This window comes from Trachypithecus francoisi, unplaced genomic scaffold, assembly GCF_009764315.1.
Source record: "Trachypithecus francoisi isolate TF-2019V2 unplaced genomic scaffold, Tfra_2.0 Lachesis_group0, whole genome shotgun sequence".
Lineage (NCBI taxonomy): Eukaryota > Metazoa > Chordata > Mammalia > Primates > Cercopithecidae > Trachypithecus > Trachypithecus francoisi.
The window spans coordinates 44,187,366-44,200,289 of NW_022681453.1; positions in this window are offsets into that span (position 1 = coordinate 44,187,366).

Here is a 12,924-nt window from a genome sequence, read left to right on the forward strand (position 1 = left end):
ACTTGAAATATAAGTGTGAATTACCATACTAGATTGTGAACTTTTTTTACAACAGATACTACTGTATTAACTTTTATTCTTCCGATACCAAGTGCCAGATAGAAAGTGACTTTAAGATTTGTGTGTGTGTGTTTATGTGTGTGTGTGCCTACACTTGAATGTGCATATTCATTATTTCAATTAAGTTTGATTTTTATGTCATGAGGAAATTTCTGTGATGGTATCTAATGTATCTTCTGCTTCTCTGTCATTCTTCTATGTATACAAACTTATTAAAAAAGAAAGTGTGTATTTTCCACTGGCTTTTTTCTGGGTCCTTGCCTAAGAATTAGGTTTCACTAACTTGAGTATTGTATTTTCTCACTGTAATATACTGAATTTGAAAAAGATTCTCTAGTCACTAAAGAAAAATTTGCAGTTAAAAAATTATGTTTGCACTTTGTCGTTTTGCTGTAGCTTTTCTGTATTTCTATTGTGTCCTTCAGTCTGTAAGACAATAAACACATGTCATAGGATAAAGCAGTCTGAGTACCACTGGGATGTTTCAATCTACAGAAGTCTGACAATTCTGACAATTCTCATCACACTTTTTTAATAAAGCGGGCTCTCTAATTTTAGAGTAATCTTTCTTTGTCTTAGAACAATAAGTTTGTGAGAGCGTCAGCATGGTCTCTCAACAATTCTTGTCAGTGGAAAATGTGTTTACATGTTGCTAGCAACACAATGAATTGCTCACTGGGGACCTAAGCAGATGACGATGAGGTTTATTGCCTGAGAGTCTTAACGATTATTTTACTTAACTTGGCTTGGGAACATACTACAAAACAAACAACTTTTGAGAGCTTTTTTTGCTTTGGTAATTTTGTGTTGTTGAGATCATATGGAGAGGCAGGCAGCTCTGCAGACTGTGGAACAATGAGCTAGCATAGACAAATCCGAGCTGATACCTTGAGGTAATTCTTCTTTGCAAAGTGAAAAGATATTCGGTAATCAGGCACTGCTAATGCATCTCCATGATAATATATTCTTGTCTTGAACACAGCAATTTATTTTTCTGCTAACATATTCCTGCTAGCATTTATGTCTCTATCTACCACTCAATTATATATGCATGAGTTCATGGTTTCACATTGTGTGTCTTATTCCCACTCTCCTCTGCACTCGAAACACTTAATCCAACAGTGTATTATTTATCTCTGTTAAGCAGTGTGTTCATACAGGTACAAGCTTACGCAAGAACTTTCTAAATACCACAGAATTACAGGTCAACAAACCCACTGACTTTGTATGCATTTGACAAAATAACCATTTCATTCAAGGAGAGAAAATGTCAGTAAAGCAGCTTTTAAAAAAATTAATTGAGCATATGATTGACTGGTGGATTGAGATTGGTCAGAATACCACTCAGAGTAGAAGAGATTTGGGGAGAGAAATATACTAAAATATTCTGCTAAATTAGAAGACTACTTTTCAAACAATTGGCAGGTGAAGTTCTTCTTCCCAGGTCCGAAGAGAAAGGGAAGAATCTGGTATACCTAAATGATGGAGGTCTTATTCTTGAACTTAGCAAACCTCTGCCTACTTATAAATTTATACATGGGTGTCCATCAGAGTGGCATCTAGATGAGAGGAAGGAAAGTATTTCTGGCACTCTCTCCTGCTTGATTTTTCCATTGGTCTTGTCACTGGAAGACAACGTGGAGCACTGCAGCCAGAAAATGAGACATCTTAGTTGCTGCTATGACGCATGCCACTCACTTGCTTTTCCTGGAACCAGGAAAACCTCACAGCTATTTACTCACTCTTCCTTTATTTTGACAGACACTGCAATGGAAATTCATATTGATTTTCACTAGTTCTAAGATCTTACATCTTTTAAGCCTCATGAAAGCAAACTATCAAGAAGAAAACCCCCAATACATTATCACCAAAATTGGACGCAGGAGGAAGATAATTTATCTATGTCATTCAGTAATATTCTTTTTTTCTTTAATGGTGGGTTAAATTTTTTGTAACCTTCTTAAACTTTTGTTACCTTTGTCATTTACAGTGACAAGTTAAATGCTAATGCAATTGATAGGGGTGAGCAACTGGTCAGTGACTGGCCTGATCAGACTACATAATGTTGCTGAAATTGCTAAAATATGCAGGTCCATTGTAATTTTGACAGAAAACAGTTTTCTGCAGGGCTTTATATCTCCCTGGGTGACATTAAAAGCCAACAATGTTGTAAGTACCAAATTTCCTTGGAGGAAAGTTGAGAGACCTCAGCAACCTAGACATCATGTTAAAAATAAATCAAGTCTGAGTATCTTGAAATTTCACTTGTGTTGGTTTTGAATGGGAAATTTGATGGTAGAGTATAATACTGCAGTTAAAAGACTTGCATTCACTTTCCTCCCACAGCCAAGTTACAAATTATAACAGGCAAGGACTTTTCTTTTTTCTTTCTTTCTTTCTTTTTTTTTTTTTTTTTTGCTTAGATCTAGGGCAAAATAAATTGGATGTTTTGTGCAGTAATTTAGTGATGTGGTGGTAGGCAATGGGAGTGAGGGAAAAGGGTATGCATATTTAGCATGTACCATTTAAGGATGCAAGTTGACATTTATTTTAGTAACTTTGGTGGAGCCCAGGATGGCTGCTAATGGCTAGTCTGAACAATAAACATCTGCCAGTATCTTCTTTCTAAAAATAGTTTCTTTCTTTGACCATATCCTTTTTATTTCTATTAGGTGCTCTTTATTTTTGTTTTCTACATACAGAACCAGATTATCGTTAGTTCACACGACACAGTTTTACAAAAGAGAGAAAGGCATGACATCTGAGTACATTCAGCACCACACACCAGGGCTCATGGCAGGTCCAGCTATGTAAGTGCAAACTGGAAATAGGACCCCTTATTAAAAATTTATTAAGAATTTTTAAGATGGTGAGACTGGATTTCTGAACCTGCCTAGTATGTTAGAACACTCCTAGATGTAGGTTGCTCAGTAATGAAGGTACACTGGATAACATCTCTTGCTCATCTAGCTAAACACCCAGTCAAAATGAAGAAAGTTTCATCCTTTTGTGATCAAATCCATTTTATTACTTAATCTTTGAGGTGGAAGGTGGTGGAATTTAGTAGTTCATCTTTGAGGAAGTCAGATCTGAGTGTGAACTCAGACTATATGGCTTCTTGTTTGGCTGGTCTGCAATGGTTTGGCTTAAGTACCTTCTCTGCAAAATGAAGAGAATATCTGCAACATAGAATTCTGGTTAGGATAACTCAGATACATCTCTGTCACAGGCATTCAGTAAATAATATCCTTGACTATGGTAAAATAAAAACAGTTTATTATCTTAATGACCAAGAATTATATTAATTACTATTAGCTTTGGTTATCAAAAACAGTGCCTTGCAAATATAAAATATAATTTCTAGAAAATAAGACCCTTTATAAAGAGAGAAAGGGTTGTGAAATCCAACACTTAAATGATCTCAAACATAAATGTGATATGAAGATTTTCTTTAATAATACAGTAATGGAAGCTTAAATTAGGCTTTAATCATTGTGTGAATGTGTGTTTTATGGAAAAAAAATTGTCTCGTTATAATTGTGCTTTCACTTAGGGAGAGCAATTATTTAAATAAACATCACCAAGGAAATTAAGAGATTTACTATGAATGAACCATACAAAGGTAAATAACTACTACTCTATGGAGAGAAAGAGAAGAATTTAATCTGGAAAACTTTGAGTGTTAGCCAGTTAAAATATTTGCATTGAACAAAATGATTTCCATAGCAATGGGAATTTGGAGGTCTCAGAACAATTTAATTCTAACATTCTATCTCATTTCCTAATATATTTCATCTTGATGAGAGGCCAAAAATTCTTGTGATATCAAAAGATATAAATATCAATGGATAATTTTTTTCTAGAAAAACACATTTTAAGTATAGAGAATGTTACATTAGATATAGCATGGAATTTGGATCCAAACAGACTGTTCAAATTTCATCTTCTAACACTGAATAATATTTTTTTAATTCAGCAAGTCATTTAACCTCTCTGATCCTAGATTCTTCATTCTTAAAATCTGGGTAACAATGCCCACATAACAAGAATTGAATTAAGAATGTCGTCTTATGTATGTAAGTGGCTTTCCAACATAGTTGTTGCTCAATAAATGATGGCTGTTGCTATTTATTAACAGTAATACTAAAATTTGAGAATATTTCTGATTTTTATATTTGCATTTTATCTTCCCAAATAGATTATTTGCTCGTTGTGGACTGGCACCACAGTAAAACTACTTTTCTTTCCTCAAAAACTCTCAGCACAACTTTAAACAGCAAACAGCCACCAGGAAAAAGAACTCTGTAAAAATACATTATTTTATTCAACAATGAAGCATTCTGTATCTAGACCTGGGCTGAAAATACAGATGCTTATAGGCCAAGAGAGAAGATGGCCTGGATCATTCCTTATGAAATTTTGACTTGTGCTCCTTTGACCCAGACACACATCATGTCATGTAAATCTCATACAAATATTCTCCATTTGACCAAGATATGCCCTTTCCTGTTTTTAGAAATTTAGAAACTTTCAGTCTATCTTTCACTTTACCACAGTTTGGTAGAGTCATAGGTTCAATACTATTTTATTTTCTTCTTAATGCTAAGAACATCCAAGTATATAAGTGCAATGATAGATAGTACCTGGCAGTCTATCCCAATGTCAGGGGACATTGTGAAGTGGTGGAGACTATGGCAAATGGGAAAGTTTATGCCCTACCCAAAGGGGCAGCTACACATCTGATAATTCTGGTAATAAATTCTGATAATATTTATAAACTATTTTCTTAATTAGCCCAGGTGCCTGGATTTCTATAACTATTACTGACTAGTTAAAATGAGTAAAAATGGTAGTGACTTAATGCATTTTTAAGATCTTTCCAGATTTCAAGGAACAAAGTATTTTTGTTTACTGTCTGCCAAATGGAGGTGTTTTGAAAGAATATGTGACAAGATAAAGAAGAGAGGAATGCACTTCAGCAGCTAGGGAGTAAAGTTTCATAGAGAAATGCAATGCTGTTTTGGTTCAGTAAGAAAAAAAACAAACAACCCCATCAAAAAGTGGACAACGGATATGAACGGATACTTCTCAAAAGAAGACATTTATGCATCCAACAGACACAGGAAAAAATGCTCATCGTCACTAACCATCAGAGAAATGCAAATCAAAACCACAATGAGATACCATCTCACCCCAGTTAGAATTATGATCATTAAAAAGTTAGGAAACAACAGATGCTAGAGAGGATGTGGAGAAATAGGAACACTTTTACACTGTTGGTGGGACTGTAAACCAGTTCAACCATTGTGGAAGACAGTGTGGCAATTCCTCAAGGATCTAGAACTAGGAATACCATTTGACCCAGCCATCCCATTACTGGGTATATACCCAAAGGATTATAAATCATGCTGCTATAAAGACACATGCATGTGCATGTTTATTGAGGCACTATTCACAATAGCAAAGACTTGGAACCAACCCAAATGTCCATCAATGATAGCCTGGATTAAGAAAATGTGGCACATATACACCATGGAATACTATGCAGCCATAAAAAAGGATGAGTTCATGTCCTTTGTAGGGACATGGATGCAGCTGGAAACCATCATTCTCAGCAAACTATGGCAAGAACAGAAAACCAAACATCTCATGTTCTCACTCATAGGTGGGAATTGAACAATGAGAACACTTGGACACAGGAAGGGGAACATCACACACCAGGGCCTGTTGTGGGGTGGGAGGAGGGGGAAGGGATAGCATTAGGAGATATACCTAATGTAAATGACGAGTTAATTGATGCAGCACACTAACATGGCCCATGTATACATATGTAACAAACCTGCACATTGTGCACATGTACCCTAGAACATAAAGTATAATAATAAATAAATAGATAAATAAATAAAAGAAAAAAGAAAGATGTCTGCCAGCACCTGCAATGACTCATCACCTCCTTAAGGATTTGTCCTCTGAAGTAGCCGTTCAGTTCTCCCCATTACAACATGTTGCTAACCCAGGTACTCTTTCTGCTCAACTCTCCACATGCTTGGGATACCACTATTACATTCTTCTGTGCTGTTTCCTATCTCATGATTGCTACTACATCAATAACACATGCCTTTTAGCTGTCTCATAGTTTTTCCAGCTTGCACCTCAGTTCAGATTCCTCTAGAGGGAAGATCTTACTGGGTCTGTTAGTCACCATCCAGTTTACCTGGTGTTCTTCTTGGCCAAGCTTTCAAGTCACTCCACTGTTTAGCTTAAAGACCACTGATCTGTGGACACGTCCCTTGAGGTCAGGTCCCCACATTGGTCCAGTCAGTTGTGGTCAAGTTTGGTAGAGTCACGTGGTCTGAAGCTCAGTGACTCCTTCACAGGAAACTCCTTGAGGTCATGAAAAACTCTGAGGCACCTCAGGAAGAATAGAAAATATTCTAGCTTGTATTATCTTGACTGACTGATACAAATAATAATTTTTACTCTATCTCTTCAGCTTAACTATAGGTTGCCAAAAATCCTCAATGATTCAAATGCATTTTTAATTCAAAAAAGCAACACATTATTTGATATTTGGCTCAGTAGTCCTATGTCTTCTGAAGTTAGCAGGGTTCACAATGTTTGTTCTGCCCAGAAATGATTTATGCCTTTTGATACTCAAACTCTATTAACAGTTGGTAAAGTTTTAAAATAGAATTGCAAATTTCCATATTGCTCTATACAAAGATCATATGCATGACAGCTCACTGATGATGTAAAGTAGAGCTGCTTGTGCAGTCTAATTCTGAACAGTGGGTCAGTAAAATATCAAATTAATTATTGGGAGAGATTTATATATATAAAGTGTCATTTCTAATAGGTAACTAAAGTATCTGTCCTGAATACTTGATTTCTAATTAGCTACGAAGTTCTAGCATTAGTGAGTTATGCACAGATTCAGTTAGGAGGAACTCCTTTGACATAGAGGACAGAACTTTGGAATGAGTAATGCCTTACAATGATTCATTTCTCCCTTTTAGATTTGTATCTCAAATTTCCTATTCCCATCAAAGTGAAGTATAGTTCAGTTTTCCGGACAAATATTATCTTTGAATTCTGAATCTTCACAACTGTGAGACTTTTTATTTCTTGTTTAAGTCCAAAGTTAGAATTCTCTGCTGGTAATGAGTTCCTTTGTCTCCTTCAGAAGTCTGTTGAGTCACTTCTCCACACATTTAGACCACATGCACACACACACATCTTGAGAAGGAGAAAATTGAAATGTTCTAATTACAAATGAATAAATATTCTCTGAAATAATTTGTTTTCTGTTGAAGTTTTACTTTAGTAAGATTCCAAATTGAAACTCTTACCTACGATGTTTGAACAACTCAGTGAAAAGCTACAGTTAACAAAAAGTGAACAACAGAATCATCAATAGGAAATCCCTATGCGATATTTCAAAAAGACTGTTGGTTTATCGGATCCCTTTCTCCTGCTTTACTTTGATTTTCAGTCAATTCCATTATGGACGGTAATAAAAATGACCTCACTTTATTTGTTATTATTATTTTGAGATGGAGTCCCACTGTCACCCAGGTTGAAGTACAGTGGTGCAATCTCGGCTCACTGCAACCTCCACAATCCGGGTTCAAGCAATTCTCCTGTCTCAACCTCCTGAGTAGCTGAGATTACAGGCATACGCCATGTCCAGCTAATTATTGTATTTTTAGTAGAGATGGGATTTCACCATGTTGGCTAGGCTGGCCTCAAACCCCTGACCTCAGGTGATCTGCCCACCTCGGCCCCCCAGTGTGAGGATTACAGACATAAGCCGCCACTCCGGGCCCCCCAAAATGACCTAATTTTTAAAAACCTAAGCCACTAAAACAGTCAATTTTGAGTATTCCTTTATTTATTGGGGTAAAAAACACATAATATGAAATCTACCCTCTTAACACGTTTTTAAGTGTACACTACGGTATTGTTAACTATAAACACAATGTTGAATAGCCCATCTCTAGAACTTTTGGAACTTGCACATTGAACAGCAAATTCTCATTTTCCCTCCCTTCATACTTGGCAGGCACCATTCCACCTCTGTTTTCATGACCTTGACTACTTCATATATGTCGTGTAAATGGAATTCATGCAGTACGTGTCCTTCTGTGACTGACTTATTTCACTTAGCATAGTGCCCTCAATGTTCATCCTTGCTGTAGCATATGACAGAATTTTCTTCCCTTTTTACCACTGAATAATATTCAATTGTATGTGTATGCCACATTTTCTTTATTCATTCATCCATCAATGGACATTAAGATTGCTTCAAGATTATGTTGTCTAATTTCCACATGTTTGTGAATTTTCCAGCTTTCTTTTAGCTGTTGATTTCTAGTTTCATTCCACTGTGATCAGAAAAGATGCTTGGTGTGATTTCAACCTTTTAAAATTTATTAGGACTTGTTTTTTGTGATCGTTCTTGGAAAATGTTTCACATGCTTTAAAGAATAATTTACACTCTACTGCTATTGCGTAGACTGTTCTGTGTATTAATCATAAACGTTTTTATCCTAAGGCATAGTTCATGTCTTCTGTATCCTACTAATCTTCTGTCTGGATTGAATACACTACATGATAGGGTATTAAAGTCTCCTACGATGAGTGTGTTGCTATCTACTTCTTTCTTTTAGGTGTCAATGTTTGCTTCATATATTTAGGTACTCTAATGTTGGATGTATGTATTCTAATCATTCTTATATATTCCTGGTAAATTCTTCCTTTTCTCACTATATAATGTCCTTCTTTGTCTCTTGTAACAGGTTTTTACTTAAAGTCTATTTTGTCTGATATGGGTATGTCTGCCCAGCTCTCTTTTCGTTTACAGTTACATGGACGATTCTTTTCTACCCTTTCACTTTCAGTTTATGTGCATTCTTAAGTGGAAAGTGAGAGTAGATTCACATAATTGGATCCTGTTTTTGTTCTTTTTTTTCATTTTTTCAGCCACTCTGTCCTTTGTCTGGGGATTTAATATATTTCCATTTAGAGTAATTATTGATAGAAAATAAATTAATATTACCATTAAAAAGTATTTTCTAGCTGCTTTATAGATCTTTTGTCCTTCTTTCCCTCTATTGCTGTCTTCCTCTGTGTTTTAAAAATTTTTTTGCATTGATGTATTTTGATACATTTCTCATTTTCTTTTGGGTTTCTGCTATACATTTTCTTTGTGGTTACCATGTGGCTTACATAAAATCTTATATAGTTATAGCAATCTCTTTTAAGCTGATGACAACATAAGTTCAATTGCATACATAAACTACTTTTAATCCTCCCTGCAACGCTTTATATTATTGTCATAAATTACATTTTTATTTTATATTTATTTATATATTATAATATCTCATTGGTTATTTTCAATATACATCAATGTGGAACATATAGATTACTTATGTGTTTGTTTATTTATTTATTTATTTTTATTTTATCTTTTTGGAGACAGAGTCTCCCTCTGTCTGGAGTGCAGTGGTGCGATCTTGGCTCACTGCACTTCCACCTCTTGGGTTCAAGTGATTAACCTGCCTCAACCCCCTGAGTAGCCGGGATTATAGAAGTGCGCCACCATGCCCACCTAAATTTTGTATTTTTAGTAGAGACAGCGTTTCACCATGTTGGCCAGGCTCATCTCAAACTCCTGACCTCAAGTGATCTACCTGCCTCGGCCTCCCAAAATGCTGGGATTACAGGGGCGAGTCACTGCACCCGGCTGGTCCAGATTACTTCTATTTTTAAAAAAAAAACTTTGTAAATATGTACTTGACTGTTTATATTATGATTTGTCTGCACGGTAAAGTCAAGCTGAATTAATAATGAGTATGTGAAATAATGTGTTAAATACTATAAAATTGCTTACTAGACATTTACTCCAATTTGCACACTCACAATTCTTTTTCAATCCAAATTGGCATGGCCACGCACACACACAAACACACACACACACAAAACAAAACAAAACAAAACAAAACACCTCACTCTTGTAGGCCCCAGCGTGTGATAGATTTTTTTTTTTGATAGATTTTTTAAAAAAGATTTTGGTTGTATTTTAGCTCTTTGCACAGTAACAGCTACCCATTCTAGTCTCTTAGCCACGTGGCAGGCTTGTGTGCATGTGTTTCAGGATTTGCTGACATGCAGCTTGCAAAAGTCAGAGGAGAGAAAGAGAGAAACAGAAGGAAAGAAAGAAAGAAAGAGAGAGAGAGAGAGAGAGAAAGAAGGAAGGAAGGAAGGAAGGGAAAGAAAGAGAGAAAGAAAGAAAAGGAAAGAGAGAGAGAAAGAAAAAGAAGGAAAGAGAGAGAGAGAAAGAAAGAGAAAGAAAGAAAAGAAAGAAAGAAAGAAAGAAAGAAAGAAAGAAAGAAAGAAGGAAAGAAGGAAAGAAGGAAAGAAAGAAAAGAACGAACCTGTCCTCTAAATACTGGGAATCTGTACTCTGATTGTTGATTGCTGCTTCTGATCAGAGGCAGGAAATCATTGTTTTTGCACCTCCCCCCCCTGTTGCAAGCTTCTCCCGCATTGATTGAAATAATTTCCAAAGGATTTAAAGGACTGAGGCCTGCTTTAACCTTTATTTCTACCTCTTCCCCTCTTGGGAGCCAGACATTAAGAACTAGGACATTCAAAAGCAACCACATATAAAGGGGAAATTAGAAATTCAATGTGTATGTCCAGAGAAGGGTACCAGTTAAGAGAAGACCTGGAAAGATATTAAGTTTGCACCTAGTCTGATCCCTGGCACAGAGATAGCCTACAACAATCCGAAAAACAAAAACAGAAATAAAACCTAATATATTGTATGGAAAAGGGAGGATCTGATTCCTAGAGTTACCACATTATTAGATTCAAATGTCCAGCTTTCAACAACAACAACAAAAACATCACAAGGCATAAAAAGAAATAGGAAATATAGCTCAATTAAAAGGCAAAAGCGGCCGGGCGCGGTGGCTCAAGCCTGTAATCCCAGCACTTTGGGAGGCCGAGACGGGCGGATCACGAGGTCAGGAGATCGAGACCATCCTGGCTAACATGGTGAAACCCCGTCTCTACTAAAAATACAAAAAACTAGCCGGGCGAGGTGGCGGGCGCCTGTAGTCCCAGCTACTCGGGAGGCTGAGGCAGGAGAATGGCGTGAACCCGGGAGGCGGAGCTTGCAGTGAGCCGAGATTGCGCCACTGCACTCCAGTCTGGGCGACAGAGCGAGACTCCGCCTCAAAAAAAAAAAAAGGCAAAAGCAACAATAGAAAAATTGTCCCTAAAAAATCTACCTGATGGTGAATCTGTCAGACAAAGACTTTAAAATAACTGTCTCAAAGAAGATTAAAGAACTAAAGGAAGATGTAAAAAAAAGTATAAAAGAGAAATGATGTGTGAATGAAATGGAAACATCAATAAAGAGATAGGAAACAGATAAGAAACTAAATGAAATTAGGAGCTGAAAAATAGAATACATGACATAAAACTTTACTTGAGGGATTCAAATGCAGGTTTGGACCAGCAGAAAGAACTTGTATACTTAAAATACAACAGTGGACATCATCAAGTTGAGGGGAACAGAAGGGAAAAATGTTAAAGAAAAGTGGAACAGAGCCTAAGGGAGCTATGGGACACCATAAAATACACCAACATATACACTGAAGGACTCCCAAAGGAGAAGATAGAGAAAAGGGCAGAGAAGATATACGAAGGAAAAAAAAAAGCAAATTATAGGCTAATATCCTTTATGAACCTTGATGCAGAAATCCTCAGGACAGTATTAGCAAATCAAATTCAATTGCATATTAAAATGATCATACACCATGACCAAGTGGGATTTCTACCTGGGATGCAAAGATGATTTAACATATGAAAATAAATTAATGTAATATACCACATTAACAGATTGAAGAAATAAGTTCACATAATCATCTTTATTGATGCGGAGGAAAACATTTAACAAAATGTAACAAACTAAGACTGCGTCTACATCATAAAAATTATGTATAAAAGACCCAAAACCAACGTTATTCTCATTGGTGAAAGACTGAAAGCTTTTTCTATAACATTAAGAATAAAACAAGGATGCCTACTCTCACTACTTCTATTCGACAAAGTGCTGGAAGTCTTAGTAGAGCAAATAGTCAATGAAAAGAAACAAAAGGCATCCAAATAGAAAATGAACAAGTGAAATCATCTGTTTTTAGATAACATGATCTTATATGTAGAAAACCCTAAAGACTTCACAAAAAAACATTATAACTAATAAATTTGGTAAGGTTGCAGAATACAAAATTGACATACAAAAATCAGTTGTGTTTCTATACACTAATAATGTATAATCCAAAAGGATATTTAAAAAAAAATCTCGTCTATAATACAACCAAAAAGAATAAAGTCTTAGGGAAACATTTAAACAAGAAAGTGACAGACATATACACTGCAAATTATAAAACATTGTTGAAAGAAATTTTAAAAAAACGTAAATTAATGCAAAAATATCCAATGTTCATGGATTGGAAGACAATATTGTTAATACGTCTATACTATCCAAAGTGATCTATCTATGTATTAAATGCAATTTCAATCAAAATCCTAGTGACATATTTTCCAGAAGTAGGAAAATCCATGCTAAAATTTATATGGAATGTCAAAGAACCCTGAATAGCCAAGACAATCTTGATAAAAAAGAACAAAGCTGGAGGATTCATAATTCCTGATTTAAAAACTTGCTACAAAGCTACAGCAATAAAAACAGTGTGGTTCTGTCATAAAGACAAACATATGGAATGGATACAAATGGAATGGAATAGAGAGCCCAGAAATCAACCCTCAAATATATGGTCAGATGATAATCAA